We start from the raw sequence: 7,768 nt of genomic DNA on the forward strand, positions 1-7,768 counted from the left end.
AAAGAAGAACATGAAACATGTCTCAATTCCATGCAATTAAAAATGTGTGAAATTTGTCTTACCTGGTCAAGTGCAAAAGAAAAAAACAACTTGCGTAAAATATCTAATTTTACAGTAACCTAACAAGGTAAAAGTGTTTGAAATACATGTATTCTCAATTTCATCCTAACCACGACAAGCCTTTCTGTTTTAAAAGAAATGAACCAAACAGTGAAACTGAAAATTAGAAATATGACTGAAAGAAAGAAGAAAATAAAGCTTTGACATTCAGCAAAATGATGGAATAGGAAACCAGCCCAATCTGACATTTAAAAGAAAGTAATTATACACAATGTAAAAAAGGCTATTTAGTTCAGTGAAGACGGATAAATTCAATCTGAAGTTTATATCAGAAGAAAATAGTTTTTGGAGGGTAAAAAGTGATTTCTAGTGCACTTCTTCATCACTAACATATGGCGCATAAGCCATTTCAGAGTTAGCTCATGGGCACATTGGTACGAGTGATCTTTCTTTTTTTCTCAGTCGGTTAGGGGAACTACATTCATTTTCAGAGCAACATTATGCATATATAAGCTTTATGTACCATTTTATTGGATTCATCAATCCTGTTCAAATAAAGAATGAACTTGCATAAACCAGATGACGAGAGTGATATGTCAATTAACACTTGGAAAAGCATCCGTTGCATTATTTTGCATTGAATGTATTAACAATCTCTTTCTATTGATTTTGCCAAATATCTCTTTTGCTGTCAGGTGAATGTGCTGGCAAGCAGCATTTATAAGGATTACATGAATAATCATTACATCACAGATGCTTACCCCAGTGAATTTAAACACCAGCATGCCTGTTGGTAGGAATTACATTTATTCTGCTCAAGCCCAAAGTGGGGAACTCTCTACTGGCTTATTCTCTGTAGACTGCAGAGTGATTTTCTATAATTGCAAAAAGATTTCAGTGATAAATTGAAAGATATTGTAAGTCTGCTATTTTGGTGTTTACTTTGCTGTATATCTTGTTTCCTCTTCTTTTGTTACATGTCTAGACCTTGTATTAATTTGCATTAGTTTGCTTTTCAGCACTGCCTTGCAGTCTGACATTAATTCAGTCATGTTAATGATATTCAGTTGTCACCTTCATCCCCATTGCTTCAGATACCTTTCCTCTTCTTCAGTTTTGTCACCTTCATTCTTTCTCTATTCAGGTGTGTTCATTCATTTCATCCCACACCTGATTCTTTAGCTGAGCCCAGACAGCTCCCATTCTTACGTAATCACTCCCTCCTACTTCTATCATCTCATGCCCTTCTTTACCTATTGGTTGATTTATTGAATTAGACTGCTCCACTTTATTGAATTCCTCCACTCTATTTATTTCTATTGGTTGTTGTAGATAATTTTGATATATGTAAATATTGTCTATGTAAACTATGTTCCTGCAGAAGTTTGCTAAGGCTGCGTTCACATAGAAGTATTCGGTATTCGCTATTCGCTATTCGCTATTCGCTATTCGGGCACCGAATACACCATCACCCGCACTGTCAACTCACCATCCCATGCAGTGAGGATTTCTTCCTCCTACATCCCAGCAAATCTTATTAACAATTTCTAAACTGCATCAAAATGTCAGTCTACGTGCTTATTTTTGCTAAAGGGCAAATCCAGACCAAATGTGTCATTATTTCATAAACGAGAGACGGTATACGCTGCAAGAAAATCGAACAAGCTCGATTCCCACTTTGCTATACTTTTCGCAGCTAATCGGTACTTTCGAATAGTGCCCTCCTATGTGAACCGGTGTGAGGAAATCCTATCGTTCGCTTCAAGCTATTCGCGTGCCCTCGAAAAACGAGCCCGAATACCCGAATAGTATACTTCTATGTGAACGCAGCCTTAGGGTGAGTTGCCCCCAGAATAATCAGAGCACCACCAGACTTCTTTGACTTCAGTTCATCTTGTTTGCGTCATCTCTGAGTTCTCAACATTTAGTTTTCTTTTCTTCTTCAAGTGCATTGAAGTTTCAAGATTGAGAATGTCGCTTGATAATTTCTCAACATTAGTTTCGACTCACTACAACATGATCAGGGATTTGATGGAGCTTTTTTTTTTTCATTTTTTCATTTTAGGTACTGGCTGATTCACATGGCAATGCAATTTACCTCAATGAAAGGGAGTGTTCCATTCAGAGGAGAAACCAAAAAGTGATTGAAGAAGCACCAAGGTTTGAGTACATTTCATTTCTTTTTATTTTCCCTGAGCAGTCTTAAATATACTGTAAAGGGTGTTGCATCATACTGAAATGTCCGTTTTTGTGTTGATTTCAGGAATTGTGCATCACAATTGATAAAGTCATATATTTTTGTTGTTATTTTATGTTGCAATGTTCCAGATAATTGTACCAAAATTATGCTTCATAATCTTAGCGGCTAAGATTTTGTTGTAATTGATATTCACCAATCTTTATTGTGTAAGGTCATTATTATGAATAATTACTCCCTTTGAAAGTAATCTGAATTTTTTTTATTTCAGCAGGTAGCTGAGTTCACATGTTACTTTTTTCTCATTACTATTTTCAAGATCAATCCATGATTCCATTTCATCTTGTTTGTCTTGAGCTGCAGTATATATGTTCCATCTATGAAATATTACATTTTCCATTTTTCTTATATATTTGTTTTTTTGTCTGTATCTGATAGAGGAGAGGAAAGCAAACTTGAAGTCTTGTATGATACAGTCATATCAATCACAACGAGAACAGACACCTGTATATTCCTTCTCTGCTCTTCTGATGTCTTTGTTATAGCCAGCGTGGATGTGATACAAGTCAATCCATTTTAAGAAGAATAAAAAAAAAGATCATAGTAAAACAATGTTAAAAATGGCATTAAAGATGCTTTCTAGAAGCAGTCTCCTGAGACCACTTTGTGAGACATGTGATATGTATGTAATTATCACTTTGCTGTATATGCCATACTAGTATATTTTATGAGGTTTTTATTTACGCGAATTTTTCAAGTAGGTTGCCATTTCCAAACGCATGAAAATATTAACTCTGATGCCGACGTGAATGTAATATGCACACATACATTTCTCTGTTCATCCTTGTACTCCAAGATATCAAATTTAGCCACTCCCAAAATTGTTGGGAAGTCCTGATCTACAAAAAAAAAAAATTGACACTTGCTAGATATATGGCATATATAGTAATTTCAATCAAGGGCATCCAGAAGAGCTAAACGTAATATACACCTTAAGCAGACAAGAGCAGAAACATGAGCAGCTACAAAAACAGACTGACACATATTTCAGCTTCTGTTTGTTGCTCTTTTCATCCTTACAGTACCTTTCTAGATGAGTCCACCAGGCAAGCCATGGGTGCCCAGGCAGTGGCCCTGGCCAAGGCAGTGGACTACAAATCAGCAGGTGAGGATATCACATGTTATTCAACACCCACAGAAGTAGAGATTCTTGCTATCCAATTGGTTGAATCCTCATCATGTGACATTGGCTTAGGACCATTGCATGCTGTTGCTGTATTGTAGAATGTGCAGTTTTTATCAAGCAGTTTTGGACAGCGCAGTCTTACATCATTCCTTTACATTTACTCCCCTGTTGGGTCTTGATTAACTTTAGAGTTTGAACCTGTGCACTCCTGGGATACCACAGTAAACATGCTTTTGCAGTGTGCTCTCAATCAATGAAAGACACACACTCAATTACTGATCACTTCTTCATGCAACTGTACCATTTGCCTTTCATGAGAAATGTTTTGCCCTTTCTGTACTGTAGTCAGATATCAGTGTGGACCACATTCTTATGAAGTATTGTATAAAAAAATAGTGAATGGTCTTTACGTGGTCAATGTGCAGTGGTATAAGATTTCTCATTTGGTGAAAGACGTGGTGTTCTATTCCACTAGGCTCTGCTTCATTTGATAGAGCACCTTATCTTTCACCAACCAACAAGTCTGTTATGAATATTTGTGTTAATTTGCCATCTGCATTAGGAACAGATGTAAGGACATTTTGGTGTAAGAACAATAGTTTGCCTGTGGCTAGTGAAAAAATACATGGTAGCACGTGAACACATACATGTATGATAATTTTAGAACACTCACTGGGTTATAATATATCTGTGTGTGTTTTTGTGTCCCCCCCCCCCCCACCATGGGATTAGATCCCCATCACTTCTCCTTAGATATCTGCCTTTTTACCAGTCCTCAGCTGTAGCTTTAATACTGCTCTGAGTGGGGTGTCCCCTAGGGTAGCAATCCACTGTCTGTGTGTTTTCTCTTTTACCTAGAGCAACTGCCATGGGCCAGAGCATAGTAGCCCAAAACTTGCCTCAGGACCTCCCCAACATGATGTTCCTGCCTTTTGAGACATAAATGGAAAATATCCTGCTGCTGCATGCAGCCTGATCCAACTTAGCTTACCCAGTACTGGATGTGACGCAAAATTTCTTCTATTCACAGCGAAGTCATATTAATTTATACAGTGTACATATTTCCTTCTCGAATATTTACATGTATACTGCGTCTCCTGCAGCACCGGCTATACTTTAGCAACTGTCAGTCTATCTGTGCTGCTCTCTGTCTATCTTTATATGTTTGTCTTAAGGATCGTCTGTCCATTATTCAGTATTGATATCCGCGTGACTGTACTCAGAAAATTTCACGTTCTGGATGTTTTTTTTATGTATTCTTATTGGTGGCTCTTCCTCCTTGATAATATTCAAGATTACGTCCAAATTATTTTATCTCTGCTTATCTGAACAGGTACTGTTGAATTCTTGGTAGACTCCAATCGAAACTTCTACTTCTTGGAGATGAACACAAGGTTACAAGTAGGTATTTTCATTGTACACGAAGTAGAATAAGTCGTAAGCAATATCAGCATTTTGTAGCCCTCTGCTTATCTGGGTGTACAAAATACAAACATGTGGGTATATGTACCAAAGTTTTAAAATGCTGGTACATATTTTTGTTATGCTTCCGCAACGAAGTGGCCGGAGGCATTATGTTTTCGGGTCGTCCGTTCCGTCCGTCCGTCCGTCCCGTTTTGTTTTTGTCGATATCTCGAGAGCCGTGTGGTGGTTTTACATCAAACTTGGTATGAGGGTATATCCTTGGGGGATAATACTTTGTGTGGATTTTAGGGTCACAGGGTCAAAGGTCAAAGGTCACAGGTTATTTTGTGAAAAAAAATTGAAATTTCATGTTTTTCTCCATATCTCGCAAATGGTTCACGGTATCTTCATGGAACTTAGTATATATGCTTGTACCGATGGGCAGTGATTATCTAGGGAAGTTGGGGGTCATGGGTCAAAGGTCAGGGGGTCAAAGGTCAAGGTCAACTCTTCAAAATATCACTACTTTCCTTAAAATGCAATATGCCTGAAGGTTTTTTTTTTTTTTACTTGATGTATGGCATGTATTACCCAATATATATTTTGGGGGAAGTTTCTTGCCAAAAGGTCAAAGGTCAAAAGGTAAAAGGTCAAGTGAAAGTGCTAAATTGCACTTTTTCCTCCATATCTCTAAAGTAACTCAAGGTATCATCTTGAAACTTACATATTTATGCATGTTCAACCTAACTGTGATTCTCTTTGGAACTGTGAGGTCAAAGGTCAAAGGCCAGGTTTAGATAATGCTATTTTCCCATTTGATACTGAAATTATACTTTTTCTCAATACCTTGAAAATTACTCAATGCATAAACTTATAAAAGGGTCAAAAGTCAAGTTAAAATCATCAGTTCCCCAAATACCTGCACTCTGACATTTTAATCATTCATCCAATTGAACCTAGTTCTAGGAAAGTGAACATTCAGCACATTTGTGTCAAACCTGTCATTTTAATATTTTGCCAATTGTGTGAAACTGTCATCACACATTGTCAAGACATTGTACTATAGACCTATTAGGAGAACCATGCATTATGGCGGAGGCATATCAGTCGCCATAGCGATACATCTAGTTTTCTACTTAATATAATTTCCTACCTGTTGTGTGTCACTCAGACAAACTGCCAAGTGTAGATATCATATTTTTATGTGTGTGGGTGTGTGTGTGTGTTTGTGTTTAGGTGGAAAATATTAAAATAGTTTGAACTCTACATTTCATACAGATATTTCCCATATTTGCCAATATCAGAGAAAAACAGTAACTTTAATCTTCTAAAATTGTGTTGCCAATTTAAAGATTAGTTATGACCTCAGCATCAAGAGGCTTTTGAAACTTCCGCAATGAAAACAAACAATTATATTTTGAGCAACGAATGGTTCAAGCGAAAGATAATCTTTCACTCTGCCTCATGAAACGCTAACAAGGAAAAGTGAAAGTTGTAATAAAAAGAGATGGCACCTAGGCCAAACATTTTGCACAAAGTTTAGATCAAATACAAGTCTCTGAATACTCGGGTCTGATTGGCTGACACCTGACTTATGTTTGATTTTTCTGACTTAAATTTGATTGCATCTTTAATGCAACAGTACCCGGACCACAAAAACAAATATTTAGGGGACTTAATGGGTTGATAATTGTAATTCTTAAATCTGTTTTAATGGTTCTCATACCAGGTTGAGCATCCCATCACAGAGTGCATCACTGGGGTAGACCTGGTCCAGGAGATGATCCGCGTTGCCAAGGGCCACCATCTCCGCTACTCTCAGGAGGACATTCCCATCAATGGCTGGGCCATTGAGAGTCGTGTCTATGCAGAGGTGAGGAACACTCTGCAGGCATTTTTGTGCCTCCGCCACGAAGTTTTGCCAGAGGCATTATGTTTTCGGGTTGTCTGTCCGTCCTTCCGTCCGTCTGCAATGAATTTTGTGGACAGCGGAACTAAAAAACCTTTTGAGGTATCCTAATGAAACTTGGCATGTATATATGTATTAGGGGGTGAAGTTGTGCCTATAAAATGGAAACGCATGCTATCATAGCGTTGGTGTGCTTGAGGTGTAACCTGTTTTTGTTTCTGTCAAGCCTTTGAATATGTGACAATGCATATTCCTGTCACAAAAGTTAATAGTTGCATTGTCAAATTTCCCAGAGGTAGAGCTAACAGCAGATTGGTCTCGTTCAAGCTTTTTATGTTTCAGTCTTCGCAATTATTTTTTTAAAAAGTTTATTTATCTTTTCTGAGTGTTCGATGTAGACAAGATAACTGACGGCAAATGGAAGAGCCAACTGTGATAATGTTATGATGTCACAGTATGCAACGAACCAGTACAGAATGACGCAAACTGCAGAAAGTATACAAGCCCGTGTAGGGGGAATCCATGTTTCAGTTTGTGTAATCTGTCAGATGGGCTGTTCCAATGCCTTTCGGAGCAGATGGCTCCAGATGTCAGGTTTACATGAATACATGTAATGTGGTTTGTGGCTTCTGCAGATTATAACTGGTTTGTTGCGGTTTCTGTAGATTGTAACTGTTAGTTTGCAGTGTCTGCAGATTATAACTGTTGTGTGCGCATGCCATGAAATGGTTCTTTTCAGACTTGTTTGTTGTTGTGTCAGAGTCAGCATAAATTGTGTGAACTTCTTCACTGAGTGATTGCATGTTAATTTATGTTAATATATGTTGTGTATATAGAATAAACATATTTTCATATGTACACAGAGCTTCTATCTGAAAATTTCTCTGCTTTGTTAAACTTTTATTAATCTTTGCTGCTTTATTCAGCGAGTGTTCATAATAAATAAAAAGTCTTTCAATATTATTTCATGGCTTATGTTTCTTTGTACACATGTATATTGTACAGAAGCAGG

At 37.4% G+C, this 7,768-nt stretch overlaps 1 long non-coding RNA gene across 1 annotated transcript; it reads left to right on the forward strand.

The window, feature by feature from the left end:
* Nucleotides 1–2,130: 2,130 nt before the first annotated feature.
* On the forward strand, nucleotides 2,131–6,672 carry LOC139714974 (uncharacterized). Its single transcript, XR_011709774.1, has 4 exons — nucleotides 2,131–2,220; nucleotides 3,340–3,422; nucleotides 4,777–4,844; nucleotides 6,577–6,672. It is a non-coding gene; the product is annotated as an uncharacterized lncRNA (long non-coding RNA).
* The last annotated feature ends 1,096 nt before the right edge of the window (nucleotides 6,673–7,768 follow it).

The sequence above is a fragment of the Diadema antillarum genome, unplaced genomic scaffold (assembly GCF_040938485.1).
Source record: "Diadema antillarum isolate AM-2024a unplaced genomic scaffold, OU_Dant_1.0 seq00002580_RagTag, whole genome shotgun sequence".
Lineage (NCBI taxonomy): Eukaryota > Metazoa > Echinodermata > Echinoidea > Diadematoida > Diadematidae > Diadema > Diadema antillarum.